Source organism: Colias croceus, chromosome 21 (genome assembly GCF_905220415.1).
Source record: "Colias croceus chromosome 21, ilColCroc2.1".
Taxonomy (NCBI): Eukaryota; Metazoa; Arthropoda; class Insecta; order Lepidoptera; family Pieridae; genus Colias; species Colias croceus.
Genome location: NC_059557.1, coordinates 7,202,948 through 7,221,910, shown reverse-complemented (window position 1 = coordinate 7,221,910; position 18,963 = coordinate 7,202,948). Strand labels below are relative to the sequence as shown.

Here is an 18,963-nt window from a genome sequence, read left to right as displayed (position 1 = left end):
TTAGTGAGCGCCCAACAGATGGCGTTGTGATTAAAAAGGATTAAGTCGCAATTTGTGAGGGGTTGTGAAATAATATGCATTTATATTTTATATTTGAGTTTCGCTTCTACACTGTCGCGAAATGCTGACTGAATTCACAGCTTAATTCATGCAAATATTTCAAAATAAAAAAATATTGGTTTATCCATAGTTATAAAGCTTTTTCTATTATTAGATACGGTTGTGATATTTTAAGACCTAACAATATCTCACAACAATCTGTAAGCCTATATGCGTTTTTCTCAATACGGAAAATAAAGTCTCATGCTGTTCCGATTTATTAAACAACAACACAGACTAATTACAATAGAGGCTAGCCCACTATACACGATAGTCAAAAGTATGTTGTCTGATGTCTTATTTTTGAATAGGTACGTGTAAAAATAACGAAATTCACCACACTTAAAAAGACAAGTACGACTGATCATTTATGTCTACTTCTGAAAATATCAAATGCGAAAGTTTGTGAAATTGTGAGGATGTGTGTGTGTTTGTCTCTTTCACGCAAATACTACTGAACCAATTACAATTAAATTTAGCACAGATATAGAGGGTAACTTGGATTAACACATAGGATAGGTTTTATCCCGGAAATTCCACGGGAACGGGAACTATGCGGGGTTTCCTTAGAAAACGCGGGCGAAGCCGCGGTCGGAAATCTAGTTTAATATAATTCACACTTTCAAAGACTCAGTACGACGTATTTTTAATAACCTTTTACCTTTCCCCTATAAATATCTATACGTATCATTGCTATTAATTATTACACCATAAAGTATAAACCACCACTTCCCTTCGACCAGTACGTTCCATCAAACGAATAATTATTGGTGATTAAAAATCAATTTGAGCCCAAGCATCGGTGTTAGTTCACTTTTACATATTCCCGTTAATATTTTATAGTTATTTCTGAGGGCTTATTATTAGTTTTGTGTTACATTTATGGCTGATATAAAGTGAAATGTTTTGGTAGGTTTAAAATATTTTTGTAGCGAAGCTATGAATTTTTAGGTCTCGACTTTTAGGAGGATGTTTATTTGTTCTGTGACGTGATTTATTTCTGGTGATATAGTTTTCATACGCGAAATACTTATAATCAAAAATGTATCAGATAAAAAAAAAACACCTTTTCAGAAACATTGAACGTTTGAAACTTGTTTGAAACCTTCACGTTTACTGACAGGTGGATGTGAAAAGCACAGAATACATAATAGTAGCTAAACGCTAGTGAAAAGGTTGTCACAACTATAGTAAAAAACTATAGAATCGATAATTTATTTTTTTAGATACAGTCGAATTAAAATAATTATATTTTGTCAGTTATGAAATGTTGAACATAAAAAATAGACAATACTACTTTAATATAACTTAGTTAGTCAATTTAAGAGTAGAGGATTACCTACATACCTATTTACATTAAGTTTTTCACACAAACAATAATTGCCAAACAACAAAACATATAATCCAACATTTTCAAGGTTCCCAAATAATTAGGAAAGTACCACAATGAATTATTTATCCTTCCACATACAGAAAGGGCAACTATAAAACGTAGAATTTAAGGCTGGGGTGCGAAAAATTCCGCTGGTTTATGTGAACGTACGTATTAATAATTCATTTGTAATCCCCAAGTCTGCGGTGAGCCTAAAGTGTATTTCGGGGGTGACCATGTTTTATTGAAAACAAAGGACAACTTTGTTGCCATTGTTTTGGTGAACGGAGCGCGTTTCGCGAATACGGACGATAATACCGGCTATTCTGAATCTTGGAGGAGGTTACGCGAATTTTACATTTTGTGGTACCTATTGTGAATGTACAAGCAAGGTTAAACAAGTTTGAATATAGTGAAAATTCTGTATTATGATTACATTGAGCGCTTCCAACAAAGATATTTAGATTGCTAGATTGACTTTATTCAGCAAGACGATACTATTAAATTCAAATTCAAATTCGAATTCAAATTAATTTATTTGCCAAAAAATAAGTTTGTTATAGAGCCTAGAATGTGCACAAAGATAGAAAATATATGTATTATTACTTTATCATTTATAATATCTGTCTTTCGTATTATTAATTTTCTATCTCTTCCTTGCAATGAGCAAATTCAAATTAATTTCGTCCCAAATAAATGGAAACTCATACCCACCCCGCGCTATCTTATTCGCCCCCAGACGAGAAATAAAATTCCCACCCGCTTTTCCAAAGGAAAATCTTTCGAATGAAGTTTTCTCGGAGTAAGAAATTAATTATTCGCTAAATCGTTAAATACTTCGTTTAATGATGGAAAGAGCTTTCAAAAGAGAAAAGAAAAAAATACGAAATACTCGCGGGAATATTAGAAAAAATATATGAATAGAACATTTTCGATAAGAGTAACTTTTAAAATGGGAACTGAAGTAGTGTTTTTATTTTGCTTTAGGCTATCTCGCAATTTGTATCTACCGGAGATAGTTTTATTTATTATTTTATAAATAATTCTTATTTATATCTATACTAATATTATAAAGCTGAAGAGTTTGTTTGTTTGTTTGTTTGAACGCGCTAATCTCGAGAACTACTGGTCCGATTTGAAAAATTCTTTCGGTGTTAGATAGCTCATTTATCGAGGAAGGCTATAGGCTATATATCATCACGCTACGACCAACAGGAGAGGAGCCACGGGTGAAACCGCGCGGAGCGGCTAGTTAATTATAATGGTCGGAGATAGATCACAAATGAGTGTGAAGTAATATTTGCAAATTTCAAAGTAGATGCTATATGAACTGTAAAATTTTCGTAAAGCATCTGTTCTTAGCTAATTGTTCAAATGTGATACAAAAAAAAATTGTTTATCTTTAGTATCGAATAGCATTGTAAGGTTACATTTATTGATATATTTTAAACATGTTTCTCGTGGTACAATTGAGTACAAAATAAAATGTTGAGTTTATTATTTTACTAGCGGTCCGCCCCGGCTTCGCCCGTGGTACATGTTTACGTTTTCTCTCCATAAGAACCATCCTCGTACTTCAAGGAATATAATAAAAAAAGAATTATCGATATCGGTTCAGCCATTCTCGAGTTATGCGCTTACCAACACATTTTGCGATTCATTTTTATATTATAGATATAACAACAACAAGTTATTAAAACATTTATGTACATTTTACAATACAATAAATAACATTCATGTTAACCCAACACAAAAATAAACATACCTACATTTATATATTTTGCGATTTTCCGTAGAAAGTAACATCCGCAAAGCAAAAAGCTAGTGAACTCGAAACTAATCGCCATATTTTTTCTGTATATATATGAGAAAAAGTGCCGTTCCTCGGGTCAATGTCAATGGAGATAATATTTTCTTTTTGCTTTGACAATATCCTTTTACTTTATATAAAAATGTATCCCTATTTCCCTTGGTCACGGCATCACGTGTGAACAGCTGGACCGATTTCGCTAATTCTTTTTTTGTTAGATAGTTGTCATTGACAGAAAAGAAAATTGTAGCAATTTACGCTATAGATTTAAATTAAGAAAACGGTTACAACAAGAAAAATACAACAATTGTCGGACCAGCTACTTCTTTTATGCTTAACAGCTTATTGAGTTTCCTCTATACGTATCACAAAATACCAAAAATGTTTAAAATTACAAACCTACATTTAATTATTAATATAGTCTTATGTACACTAAAACATCCACACTTTCCTTTCAAGTTCACAAACAAGCAACAAATTACGTCCATCGTCATTACGTATTAAGGCGTCAAAGAATAAAAAATAATCAGAACTTCCAAAAGATTTCTCGTAAAATAAAATAAAACGCGCCTTCATTACCAAGGGATGGGGGCAAACAAAAAAGCGTCTCCGAACATCTGAGACCGGCCTACGGTACCTACCTAAATATTTAACATGTCTCCTGGCCAACAGTTTAATAAGTTATATTTAACTTGCTCAATCTTGCGACTTCGTTCGTGAGAAATGATATTTTCGCGTTGAATTAGCCTTGCTGTAGTTTTCTTCTTTCTTCTTTCTAATCGATGTGGATTATGTGTATGTACCTAATAGTGATTCTTTTAGTGTAAACGAAAACTCGTATTCAGTGTTGTTCAGTATTAGAACATTGCATAGAATCTTTTCGAACACACTAAGAACAACGAAAGAACAACGCCTGTTTACACTAGAATAATTTGACACAGTGGGGTTAGAATGAGCATTCGCTCGTCATGTAAATGCACCGTCAAATAACAACTTATCTGATTACAAAAGAAATACATTTATCCGTTAAGTATCCAACAAGCTTCTTTTCATCGAGAAATTGATGCATAAACTTCGTAAATATCCGAAACATTCTAACATATATTTATCTACTTTCTTTGAGAACTATCATTAAGTTTTCTATAAATATACAAAATGGCTGATAAACTTGGCAAAACGGGCATTCAACCCTCAAATAACCGCGGTATACACAAAGTGAATTATAATAATAAATTAACCCGTTCCCAATACTAAGTTTACAGATTCATACATAAAGTAAATAATTTAAATCTCAAAGCTTACGTGGATTACGCGAGTTAGCCCAGAATCCAGTGTTTACCTGCAAACAGAAGATAACAGATATAAATATACACTTAATATAACTTACTATTTGATTATATCAATTACGCAAGACTACTTGTATCCATACAAGTAATTTTTTTGAATGTAATTTCTCCGATATACATAATATATGAATATACTAGCTTTCCGCCCGCGACTTCGCCCGCGTTTTCAAAGAAAAACCCGTATAGTTCCCGTTCCCGTGGGATTTCCGGGATAAAACCTATCCTATGTGTTAATCCAAGTTACCCTCTATATGTATGCTAAATTTCATTGGTCGGTTCGGTAGTTTTTACGTAAAAAAGTAACAAACATCCATACATCCATACAAACTTTCGCCTTTATAATATATATTAGTATATATTAGTATGAATATATTATTATATAGATAGTCATTCGATAAATTAAACTATCAGCTATTATTGCGACTTATGTACATTTATAGTTAATTCCTCAACACTTATAAAACAAAATCAATCATCAGAGCATAGGAAATAACAACGAAAAATAAATCGATGCCCCAAAAAACACAAGTTTCAATAAAAAGAGAAACAAAAACGTTCCTTTCCAATGATAGGGTGGTGACTCGGCACTATTTCCGTACCTGCATCACATTACTCAAGCGAAATAACAAAATATATTCCCAAAAGGACATTACTAATAAACAAATATATATGTAAATAAACGCACTATCCATCCGTCTCTTTGGAACCGCAAAAAATTCTTTAGGATAAAATAAAACTAAAACATTAAAAACAATCAAAGAGCATGTCATCAAAGCAAAAGAAAATGGGCTTGCGCTTTGCAAAATTGCCCTTTATAGTTATGATGAAATAGACTGTAATATGGCGTGTGGGATATATTGTTTATCTTGTACAGTGGTGGTAACCCCACGTGGCACACAGCGCTCCAGAAATACACAACATAAACACTGCAATGTGTTCACGAATATATGAACACTTGGCCGACTTATATATAGATGCACAGGCATGTATTTGTTTCGTATTTGAGGCCCTGAGTTTAGGCACCGCACTACAGAAACACGGATTCTACGTTTTGGATTTCAATTAATAAGATTGTCATCTTAATTAACGATAGAAATGATAAAAACAGGATTAATTCTCGTTAAACAGTAGCTAGAAATTACAAATGTAAATTTCCTACACGTATACTGATAAATGTTTTAAATACAGACTATGCTTCTTGATTTTATATTGTTAATGTGTAAAATCATGAAACAGATATGTTTTAAAATACTTGATAATTGATATGTGTATTCACGTACTCATTCCCTGATATATTTCATTCATTTAAGTAATACACTAAATATTAAGAACGTAGTATCGGTAAAATTGGGCCTCAATAGCTAGTCCGGCCCTGGCAAGCTGCGTCTGAGCAAGATGTTTTCAAATATCTTTTTGTCGTGAACTTCAATGGATCTTTGGCTTCTGTCTGCGCGTTTATGTTCGATAGATCATAAATTTTATATTATTTCGGGCTTTGAAAAACCAATATCTGTTTGATGTTTTTGTTTAATATACATACATATTATTTTACGTGTTAGGATGCACGTACCTACTGTTCACTATTAAGTACATAGATTACAGAATGATTCATATATTTACGAGTGTGTAGTCGGAATTTTGTGATCGGTTAAGAAGTATATTTTTAGCGGAAAATCTATCTTTCTTAGTATTATTTATTTGTACTTTAACTATGGAAATTTACCTATACTATTTCTGGTGTTTCAGAATGAAAGAATTGATTATAACTAGATAAATATCAAGCTTTACATGGTTTTACGGTCACGGTCATATTAAAGTGTTTGCTTCCACGAATCGCGATGATACAAACATCGTCGTTTCTTTAATACAATGCCGATTTATTAAAAATAAATGTTTTATATGAACAGAGAAAAGTTTTTGAGATTAAAGGATAAGAATTTCCCCCCAAAAAAGTGCCATAGATCTACGAATCTATAGACGATGCCCATATGAACGTAGGTAACCCGGTGATTAGGCTACCTACTTACTAAAACAAACAAACAAAATTTTCAACTTTATAATATAGACTATCCAAACCTGTAGTCATAAATTCCGACCCCCATACAAGTGCCATAGATCTACGAATCTATAGACGTGCCTATAGGGATGTAGGCTCCAGGTGATTAGGGTTCGACCGACGTCAACGTCAGGCACCTCAGAAGGTACTTCACTTAATAAGGTTCTATATATCGTTAGCGCTAAATTAAACGGTCAGGTTGAGCTTTGTGCAAATTTAGATTGCTTTTAATATCAGACGTTACGTAAATCGAACTCTAAAAGTTTCGAAACATGTGTTTGTTATAAAAAAATTCAGTAAAAAATGTTTATTTAACATAACTTGCAAGGGAAACAGGCACATTTGCCGTCTCTTTCTTTTTACGGTGTTAGAGCGAGATGCAGTATGTATTTCCGGTAAAGAAATATGATAATATTTAGGTTGCAGATAAAAACTCATTTACATGTAACGTATATGATGCGAGAAATAATATAATAAAAAGATATATGTAATATTTCCTCACTTCTATGCACGCCACACTTTATAAACATTAGTAACATCATTAATATTGAATTATTCATTAAACCCTTTAAATCACCAACAAAAAAAAATCAACTAAAACACTAAAGTAAACTGAATTAAGTAAATTCGTTTCGAGAGCGGTCGTTCCACCATCATTAATACACATTAAAAAATACCCCATGATTAATCCTTAATTTAACATACCTGTATAACCTACCCATTATTAAAAAAAAAAACAAACGTGGGCAGAATGTCTCAAGGCATTGCTCTAAAAAACACTATAGGACCTTTGTTGCGATGGTCAGTGCTCCAAACAAAACAAGACGACCGTAACAGGTCTGAAACCAGTATTACAAGATATCTTCCCAGTCTGGCAAAGTGTAGGCACTTTACCTTACTAATCGAATATCAACCTTATCACAAGGATATAAAACTCAATTCCTATTGCTGGGTAATGTCGATCGTTTTAAAATGGCTGCTATGATTTAAAATCGTTTCGATTTCTTTAGGAATTTCGTGGTCACGTGTTCGGGAGACAAAATTCGGAGAATCGTTTTTGTTCGTCTAGTATTCGGGGCTGCGTTTCCGTTGATAATCACAATCGTATAATGATTCATGTTATTTGACATATATATTTTTATTACATACATGGGTAAGTTTTGTTGGATATTCGTTTAAATTACTCTAAAAGATGTTTCACTGTTTAAGCGAAGTTATTTTCATCTGGATGTCACAGAGATGAACGAGAATGAATTAATGCAGTCTAAAATATTAATAACACATCATAAAAATAAAGTCAAATAACATCTATAGCGAATAGTAGGTAAGAAAATTATTTTATTTTATACTTTCTTCCAAATGCTTTCAAAACAAAGACATTGATATTTAAAAAGCACCAATTCAAAACGCAAAAACTAGCCAAGATTATTTTTATTTTTCCCAACTGCATCAGTATTTTGATATGACTTTGAACAGCAGTTTTGGCGTTTATCCATAAATATATGGAAATTCAAAGAGAATTTAATATTTTCCACCGTTTACATGAGAAGTTAATTTCATGTTGATATGCGTATTTGTATAAGACAGACATATGGAAGCACAACACAAGTATCTCACTGTATCCAAACCTACGAAATATTTATTTATTTTCTTCCTTTACAACTGATCTTTAGCATCAGTCAATCGTCTTTGCGACCTTGAAACGAGAAAATTGTGCGAATCATACATACGATAAAACATTCATATATAATAAAAGAAACAATGACTAAAACAAAACAAACAAGTACACAAGTTGAAAGCCTTCCTTGATATTACCGTATTCGGAAAAGTTTTTAATATTTTATAAAGCAAAATTTCTCTCTGCTAAGAAATACGAAGCCTTCCGCAACAAATGTTAAGAATATGTTGTTCAATTATTTAAGTTCGAGATATTTTTAACCGACTTCAAAAAAAAGGAGGAGGTTATCAATTCGGCCGGTATATTTTTTTTTTTTTATGTGTGTACACCGATTACTCCGAGGTTTCTGAACCGATTTACGTGATTCTTTTTTTGTTCGATGCGGGATGGTGTCGAATTGGTCCCATAAAAATTTTATTCGGATAGGCCCAGTAGTTTTTATTTTATGAGCATTTTTGTCTGTAGGTATTTTTTTAACGCAGTTATCACTTGTCTTATTTATTGTTATTCTAAAACATGTATTTAATATTTGGTCTCTTTTATGTGTTTTATTATTCCAGTTTAACTATTTAAAGCGTTTTAGGAAATAAAAGGACACTCAAAAGTTTATTATAAATTTAGATCTAAGATACCAGGATATTGTAATACATTTTTAACGAAATTCAATCGTATTTTTTCATTAAAGTCATACCTAATTTAAATCCAATCTTTACAATGTACAATATTTATATCCATATCCTACAACATTAATAAATTAATACAGATTGGAATTAAAGGACACTGCAACGGGTTTCAGACGTGATCTTTTATCGATGACAGCAATTCAGATTTTGCCAGTTCAAACTAGAATATTTCAGAAATAAATTAAAAATGTCAAGAAATGTCACCCCATTAGAATGTCAGACAGAATTTATCCTTCATATTCATCCAAAATCATCTTAAATTATTAACAGAAAACGGTCCGTCAGTACCTACGTCAGCTATTTTCACCCGCGTCTGCGCTTTAACATTGAAAACGCATCCAATTTTGTAACGCACGCTTCAAGAGCAACTATAAATATGACGAGACCACAGCGAACATTCAAGGACATAAAAATAACCAGAAAACATATGGGATATAAAAAAGGAACGAGTCACCGTCGACCGGTGTAGGAAGACCCGTGTCGGGAAGGACGTCCTTTATCTCGTGTAGGGGAGTGCTCAATCGAGATGGGTCAACTTAAACTGGCCGGTACAACCAGTTTTAAATGAGCTCGCCTGTCCTCTGTCGAGTCGTGTTGCGATGATATGCAGGGGTCAAGATACAATGGTGGTACAGTCACCCCAAGGAAAAGGTCTCGTGGTCAGTGACCATGTCTCAGAATAGCGCATGCCTACCTGCGCGGGCGCAGGCTGCGTTTGACGTCATAGATCATCGCACTTGCATGGGTTTTACTTGATTTTTGTTAAACAGGTACTGGCTGGATCGGATAATATTGCGAAATATTTGAAAATCTGTTTACGCTCCTTTGAAGTGAAATTTGTAACGTGTAGTAAATTTATTAGAAATGATTTGAGTTATTGGCATAAACAGCTAGAGGAACATTTACACAGTAATCGTTCAAAAATAAATAAAACATACATACAAAGAGAAGGATAATTTAACTAATATTTGTTTACATACTACACATTATTTGAATTGCTTTTCTCAAATATCCATATCCTTAAATTAAACATGGAATAGTCAATTATATAAACAAAGGTTTTATCTCCATGACAAATATACCACAGTTCGTCACAATAACACAAACCAATCGTTACTGCTTACGTCATATTATTTACATGAAAACAGCTGATACTGTAATAATATTGTTATAAGAAATTAATAACAAACGAAATAAAGTTACAAAGTCTACAAAATTACTTTTAATACGATTTTTTTTTTTTTGTATAATTAAATATGTTAGTATTGCATAATGTTCGGCTATTACGAATAAAGTTGCGAATTAAGATTGATCAAGGAAATATTTTAAAATTTATCCGTCCAATAAAGTATTACATGAACATTTTAAAATGTCACCTGTAAACTCTCAAATACGGACAATTAGAATAAGTACATTTTTGAAATGGTAGTTTAATACGTTATTCGATGAATAAGTTTTAACCAACGATTGAAAAATCAGCCCTTAATAATATTTTGTATGTCATCGTGCAACGAAAGATTACGATACGAGTAGAAAATTAAGTCCATCTGTTAAAATATATCATAGGAATACAGCTCATACTATGATAAGTATAACATTATAAGCTTTTGCCATAAATAACAAATCACTCACACAACATCATAAACAAACACTACAAAATGTGACATACAGCGAACGATTACAACAATTGTAAATACATACGTAATTACAAAAATCTTCCGCATACAACCCGTATGGAATGTTGCCAACGAAAACCTCTTCTAATATTAAAATGAAAACACAAAGAATATCTTGGATAGAAACATCAGCTCGCATTGTCCCTAGCTATTAGGGTTGGCACTTGTCACTTTTCTCAACTGAAGGGTTTAAAAAGTAGGTGTCACAAACCAAAGGTTTACGTTGAACCCTCGAGAGCCGTTTAACCCTGAAAGATTCATCCGTCACAAGGGCTCTAACTATCCTTTTAAATGAATTCGTGATAAAGGGTTTCGCCGTGTATGAATTATTTCCTCATTTTAAATATGTATGTAGTTGATTTTGCATTCTTGCCCTGTCTCTTGAGACAGCATGGGTTTCCTAGTATTGTTGAAAAAATCGTATAAGACAAAAACTAAATTTCTTTTCCTTATCAAGTATCTAGTAGGAGTTATTCTTCTTTTTTTATCATTGAATATTATACAGTACTTAATCAATATCATGCAGCAGCTGTTTATTACACGTACTTTGTCGAACAAAAATATCTTCTAACTTACGTACATATTTAATGTATTCTTTTATAAGTATTATTATAAACATTAAAACTATGAATAGACAACCCTAACATGTATGCATTCCTAGTGGAACACGTGAGGTAATCTTATTATAAAATGTACTTACAGAAATGTATTTCAAAGCTTAAACTTGAACTTTGATTTTAATGCCTTTGAATATTAAGTCTTCTATAGTAAACTGATATATTCATATGTTAGTTGTTTGATATTTTAGATGTATTCTAGCCATTTAAGTAGATTTGAATAATATATTACATACGAATGTGAAAAATGAATTTCACACAACTTAGGTCGTAGGTAACTCACGACAAACGACCAGCAGTAACCTACTGTAAGTTTAGTGTGAGTTTGATCGAGTACGAAACGTTACTATTGCGTCTGCGTCACAGCGAAATTTGTATGGGGAATCAAAGCTTCCCCATACGTCCGCTAGGGGCGCTGTTCGATTTCCCATACTAATTCGGCTGTGACGCAGACGCGATAGTAACGTTTCGTACTCGATCAAACTCACACTAGGGACACGGTCCGAGTGGCAGAGAGCAGCTGGATGCAGGCCGCCGGTGACCGGTCGTACTGGAAATCCCAAATGACCTTTGTCCAGCAGTGGACATCCCACGGTTGAAACGACGACGACGAGGTAGGTACGTAACAAATACACACAGAAAAGAGCTACTCAAAAGCATTTAGACATGTCATATTATTACCTTCATTGTAATATATAGGTAGTAGATTACATAGGTACTAGGTTCAAATGTTTTAAATACGCCAAAGTAAAATTACTTCCCGCCCTAAAACACTTAGTATCATTTCAAGGAAGATAAATAATAATTAATTTACTCCGGTTAATACTACAAGTGCCTATAAAATTATTAATAAACGAAGCCACAGTTTAATCTATGGACATTCGAATACATTCATATTAATATTTCATGTAGTAAGTACTATAACTTCAAAGTTAACTTAACCAAGTTACACATTACATTGTAAGTGAAAGCATTTAGTTTACGAGTACATTTTATTATCATACTACATTAAACGTACTTGGATTTTAAGTTAATTGCACTTTAAACGATTTAACTTGTCAAATAAAATGTGAAAGTTGGATGGAGATTTATCATGAATAATTATTGTATCACATTGTATATTTAGTGCGAAAGAACACAGTAGCAGTATAATTATATAGATAACTAGGTATAGATAGAGATAATTACACTGCTACATTATCCCTAAGTTTTGTAATATAAATAAAACAATAAGTAATAATATATACAAGAATCGCATGTACCTAATTTTCTATACATACGAGAATGGCCCCTTAAAGAAGTATCTTTAATGATCTATCTATACTTCATATTTTAGCTACTGAAGTCCCGGCAAATAAGAGCCTTATCCCTTTCCAATATTTAAAGTTCTACCCACGTAATATATACCTAATACCTATAAGTTTACCAGAATTGCTTGTCTTATACTTACTATACACATAGATACTCATACATCGGACCTTACTTACACACATGCATCAAGATCACAATTTACGATCCAACAAAATTAACCTTAACATGTCGTACAAGATTCATTCCGAGGCAGTATCTGGGTGAGGGTACAATTCAGAGTTACCATACAAGCAGTTTTATATACAGTGTGGGAGGGTGATGGCGCTAGATAACCTGTATAGCTCTGTCACTTTTCCATACTGGAATACTGCTTTTATCGTAACTTCTGGAGTCTGTAAATGAGAGAAGTTAAACTTTGTCGTCACTAACAGCCCAATTGACGGGTCAAGGCTTAACTACGGGGCTGTAGAGTTTAATTGTGTTTTGGTGTTTAGTTTTTCTTATAAAAGATCATTGTATGTAGAATGTTTAAACGTTACCAGCGTTTGTAACTATTGTTTAATTCAGAAAAGTCTGATATTTTAATAGTTGATGAAAGGGTTTAATTATGACCTAGAGTTATTAACGGATAAAAAGTTTAATTGACAGTAATTTGATGACTGTTCGAAACTTAGAAACATGTAATTGAAAGAAATATGAATGAAGAAAAGTTGTAATTTCGCCTATCTAGTATCTATGTCTGTAGGTACTATTTATATAAGGAAGAGAAAATAATAAGGTTCTGAACAATCTACATATTTTGTTAATTTTTCCAACACAAGGAAATACGATTAAATTAAATTTTACTGTATAAAAAGTCCCTCTTAATAAAACATCCAAGACGTCGACACAGCATTTCGCCAGCACAACTAACAAGCATTCTATTTATATACTAGCGGTCCGCCCCGGCTTCGCCCGTGGTACATATGAAAAATAGATGTTGGCCGATTCTCAGACTTACCCGATATGCTCAGAAAATTTCATGAGAATCGGTCCAGCCGTTTTAGAGGAGTATGGTGACTAACATTGTGACACGGATAAGATACAGCATATTAATATGTACTAGCAATATTTTCTATGAATTAAGAGTTCAACTCAGCAGGTTGTATTGTGAAGGTTGAGCGGAAACTCAGCCAGCCAATAATAATCCACTTCCGATTAATAAGATCCTGCACAATAAATCTTGATATGTATTGAATAATACAATATTTTCAATGCTTCGCTTGAAGCGTAGGTAAGGGCTTACATTTTTATTTAGAAATTTAATTTTTAAACTAGGTTTTTTGTTCGTGTATTTGTGATGAGGTAATTTTTGTAGTACGTTATTGGCGTAAATATTCATTATTTTGCTGTGAAAAGAAAGCTTTACAAATAACTCCACTAATACTTTTAATAGGTTTATTTTGAGCAATTAGGCGGATTATATATATAAACTCTTGTTCAATGACAAAACTTAGGGGATTTGAACCTAAAATTAGATAAACATCTTACTAAAGTAAAAGAAAACGATATTAATTAATTACACTAATAATACCTACCTTAATACAAAATCATACAAGCTTTTGCAGATGCCTATTGAGTGATTTCAATAAAGTATTATCATATATGTAGCTATGTTAATTTAAGAATGAGAGTTTCAAAGCCCTTAGCAACGAGTAACGACAGATATATATGATAAGAATACGTTTTCTAAAGAGTATTGAAATGTCATGAAAAATTACCATACGCATGAAAATTTACACTTACGACGGTTCAAGGTTGTTCACGACCTGCTATGTTAATAAATTTGAATTACTATGTACATTGTACATATAGAAAAAGATGTCAGTACCATCCTGAGTAAAATTAGTTATTAACGGGAAAAGATTTTAGATTTTGATCTATTCTACGTAAGGTAAAATTAAGGAATTATTAAGACGATATCCTTTTTTACGAGAAATTAGTTTATTTTAGTCTTTAATCACGAGACATGTCTGTCATTAATAACCTCAAGAACGAACGTGTCCAAATATATAATTTGCATACAGGCGGATGGAGAGGATCCTGAACGTTCCACGAAACACCGCGATTTCCGACGCCCTTGTATTGTTTGGAAACTGTTTATATAAATACTCTCTTAAATAGAGGTTAAATAAACAATGGCATGAATCGGCTTTGTTTTATATTGTCATTGATTTCGAACTAGATGTCAATGGAGACGCGTAACACATAATTATTTTGACTGAATTTCCGTTGCAACCAATTTTGATCGAAACTAGACAACTCCATAGGGGAAAACTATATGTGCCTATTGATAATACCTATTGAAATGATAGGAAACTAAGTAGAAGAAGGAGTAATAATTCAGTATGCGCCTAAATGCAACTAAAACATTTAACAATGCAACAAATTACAACATCTCATCGCATAGAAAAATATTTTGAGTATATCATGAGGACTTCAGAACCTAGAAGAAAACCAGATAATCTCTATAGTTGAAATCAAGTTAGCTACGACAGAGACAGAAACTTTTCATTTATCCCCTCTCTTCCAACATTACGCTATACTATATGCGGGTAGGTTGATAGTAGTTGCAGTAGCAATTAGTCAACGTCAGGCTGTCGACGTGGAAACACCTCTTGGTCAACAGATTAATCTAGTAACAAGGCAATATACTTTTACATGTAATCACCCTACTTCGTATCGGTATAAGGGACGCCTCATTTACACTGACCTTAAATTAGGTTGAATTTATAGGCAACTAATCTTATGTGAGTGAATGCTTGTTTTTTTTGGTTAACACATAAATAGAGTAGGTATTATTGTGAAGAGTTAAACAATTAGGTACTTGTGAAACGAAATAAAACAATTCAATTTAAATCTATACAATTTTGTCGAACACGCATCTCCATAATAGAATAACACAAACTCACATTATACAACTAAAAAGATCCAAGATAAAGATGTCTGTAAAGATAAAGTTCATAATCTACTTAACCGAACAAACTGGAAACTCATCATAAACTTTTAAATATTCCGTACAAAATGACGCAGCCGTTTCGAAACAAAAAAGGCGTAAACAAAGAGTGTATTTTCGGTACATTTGATTAATAACTGCCGTTTTGTACCTCTGTCAGGTTCGAAAATATGAAAAAAGGACACGTCGCGTCATCTAACCCAAAAATCAGGGATCATTCAAGATGACAATGGCCCCGAAATTATGTCAAATAGCCCGTATTACGTGTTCAGTAAGGGCTATATTGACCGCTGAATTCTTGAATGGCTTTTATTCGATTCTCGCCTTTACTACGAATTTGATAAAGGGTGTATTCGTGTGAGTCTGATTGGAATCGTGGACAAAGGGTCTGTAAAAACAGCGTCCGTGGGAGGTCCTACGAGAGACTGGTACTAAACCTGAGGGATAGGTTGACTTATAAAATAGAAGATTCGATAGTAAAATATAAAGGAAGCTAGGACTAAAATACTATTTTATGACAGTATTGGGATTGTCAGTGGAGTGAATGAGGGTAAGGTGTAGATTGAATTACGTGTAAGTATATAAGGCCGTAGGCAATTTATGTTGGTAGGAGTAGGTACCTTTAACATATTTATTTTTATAAAGAAATGTATTCATAGTATCTATGTTGTTTCGCAGTCACGCTTTATTTAACGAAAAGCGGTTTGCTTTGTATAATAAATAAATAATTATAATTACCTAACATTTTCAATGACATATATATTTAAGATAATGACTAATTGACCTATATCCAGAAGGTGACTACGTGCCCAATCGCATACATTACATCCAAATCGTCACAGCTATTTCGCACGTGTAAACGGATAAGCAAAATAATCTCATGTTTCAATTAATTCTGAAATGGCTTTAGCGCCTCAGATTGCATTGCTGTTGCCAAGTTCGATAAATCTTAAGCAATAACTCGTTAAAATCTATACATATAATAAATCTGTAGAAGGGTCAATTCTGTACATTGAAAATATTGAAAAAATAAATAGCACTGTTACTGGATCGATACCAAACCCAAATATGTGATTAAAAAAATTTTTGTCTGTCTGTCTGTCTGTATGTGAAGGCATCACGTGAAAACTAGCGGTTCGATTTCGATGAAACTTGGTATAATTACTTATACCTTATTATCCTGGGCGTAAAATAGGATACTTTTTATCCTGGAAAAATACGTAGAAAAAATTAATCTTAATTTTTCAGTTTTATCCATAGACGTTGTTCCGTAGAACCGCGAACACACGTTGCGTATTATTATAGGCCTAGCCGTATTTGGGAATTGGGTCCAATAGATATTTATAAGATTTTATTGTCAGTACCTACTCAAAATGGAGAAATAAACCATCCACGCGAAGACCGACATCCGCGCGGACGGAGTCGCGGGCGGAAGCTAGTTTGTAATATAAAGCTTTATATGTATTTATTTTGTTACAAGAAAAATTGGTCTTTTACAAATGTAATTACCAGCTATATTTTTTTTTTTTCATAAATACCTTTTAAAACAGAAAATGCAAAACTAAGATAGGTACTTTTAAAAATATTAGATATTTAGTTACAGAGCATTTACAGATGTTTTTAAATAAATACTATATTGTGTGTACAATCCCCAATCTATACTAATATTATAAAGAGGAAAGGTTTGTAATTATGTATGTATGGTTTTCACGCATAAACTACTGGACCGATTTCAAAAATTATTTCACCATTAGAAAGCTGCATCTTCACTGAGCAAAATAGGCTAGGTTTTACCCAGGAAATCTATGCGGGTTTTTCTTTGAAAACGCGGGCGAAGCCGCAGGCGGAAAGCTAGTAGAAATGAAGCTAATAAAAGCGTGTTAATAAATTCTGATGTGTGAATATCGAAGGTAAATTTTCACATCCGTGCACAATTAATCCCTTTTAGATTAAAATAACAAGTAAATAGTTATTTTATACATGCAGTTACACGGAAGCGTCCACCACCTTGACACATACGGACATGTGACTAACACTAATTACGTTGTAATATTTGTTAAACTATTCCTGTTATTATAAACTCTGTTCTTTGTTCTTATAAATAGAGTTGTGAATCAGAGAAACATCAGATTGAAAATGTATTTATTCGAATACTATTATTATGAGTGGATTTCAAAGAAGTGTTTGTAACTACTGCACCGGCTTTGAAACAACTTTGAAGTAAGTAGGTAGTTGGGTAAAATATTCTTACACACCGTTGACCGTTCTATCAATAAAAGTACCTATAAATTATAGCTTCTGAAAATATCGACTAGTTATTTATATTATTCAATATCGTATTAGCTTATTAGTTTGTATAATTTTGCTTTAAAAATGAAAACTGAACATATCGACTAGTTATTTACATAATTCAATGTATTAGCTTATTCATTAACCGACTTCAAAAAAAAGGAGGAGGATATCAATTCGGCCGGTATATATATATATATATATTTTTTTTATGTATGTACACCGATTACTCCGAGGTTTCTGAACCGATTTACGTGATTCTTTTTTTGTTCGATGCGGGATAGTGTCGAATTGGTCCCATAAAAATTTTATTCGGATAGGCCCAGTAGTTTTTATTTTATGAGCATTTTTGTCTGTAGGTATTTGTAAATTTTGCAAGTACAAGTTTGAAGTCGGTTGTTTTTAACGCAGTTATCACTTGTTTGTTTGAATAATATCCATTAAAATAAATAAATATGTGGTATTCAATTAAGTATTTATATTATATGAGCTTCTTGCCGTTGTACTATTCAAGCTCCACTTCTTCAAATATTTATATATTTCATTTTCAGACAGAAAATACCTTGTAATAAGCTAAATAGAGGACTCCTTCAAAGAAACTTTCGCCTTTATAATATTAGAATTATTTATAAGAAAAATATCTTTGAAGACAAAGCCTAAAGAAAACCTGTAATTTTCCAAAACATCATTAGTTTCAGATTGAATTCATTGCGAATTATGAAAGAAAAATTATTTAATTATAAGAAAAAAAATCCTTACGTTTCTCTTTAAACAGCGGTTTCGGAATTTACCTGCAACAAAATAATAAAACATTAATAAACAAAATAAATTAAATTTTTAAAATAAAATACAACGACAAGTCAACGTCTATAGTTATAAAAAAGAGCGTGTGTGCCCAGCACACGTGTCAGAAGTGAAACTTCTTTGGCAAGATTCAAGGATACCCAAATTGACGGTATTGCCATGACACGACCTTTAAATTTTACTCTCAACGCGCCTAAAGAAGTTTCACTGCAAAAACACTTTCATCG

The 18,963-nt window shown here is 32.6% G+C and overlaps 1 protein-coding gene across 7 annotated transcripts in view; it reads right to left on the bottom strand.

Annotated features, from left to right (window-relative positions):
* The window catches only part of LOC123701253 (brain tumor protein), a 366,899-nt gene that overhangs the window by 93,443 nt on the left and 254,493 nt on the right, over nucleotides 1-18,963 (bottom strand). Inside the window, exon 1 of one of the 7 annotated variants that reach the window (XM_045648674.1) lies at nucleotides 4,584-4,611. The exons of 5 other annotated variants lie outside the window; for them this stretch is intronic. The gene's annotated coding sequence lies outside the window, so the exon portion shown is untranslated. Of the gene's footprint in view, nucleotides 1-4,583; nucleotides 4,612-18,963 lie in introns of those variants that run through there. One more of the 7 variants, XM_045648671.1, reaches the window with a different exon arrangement.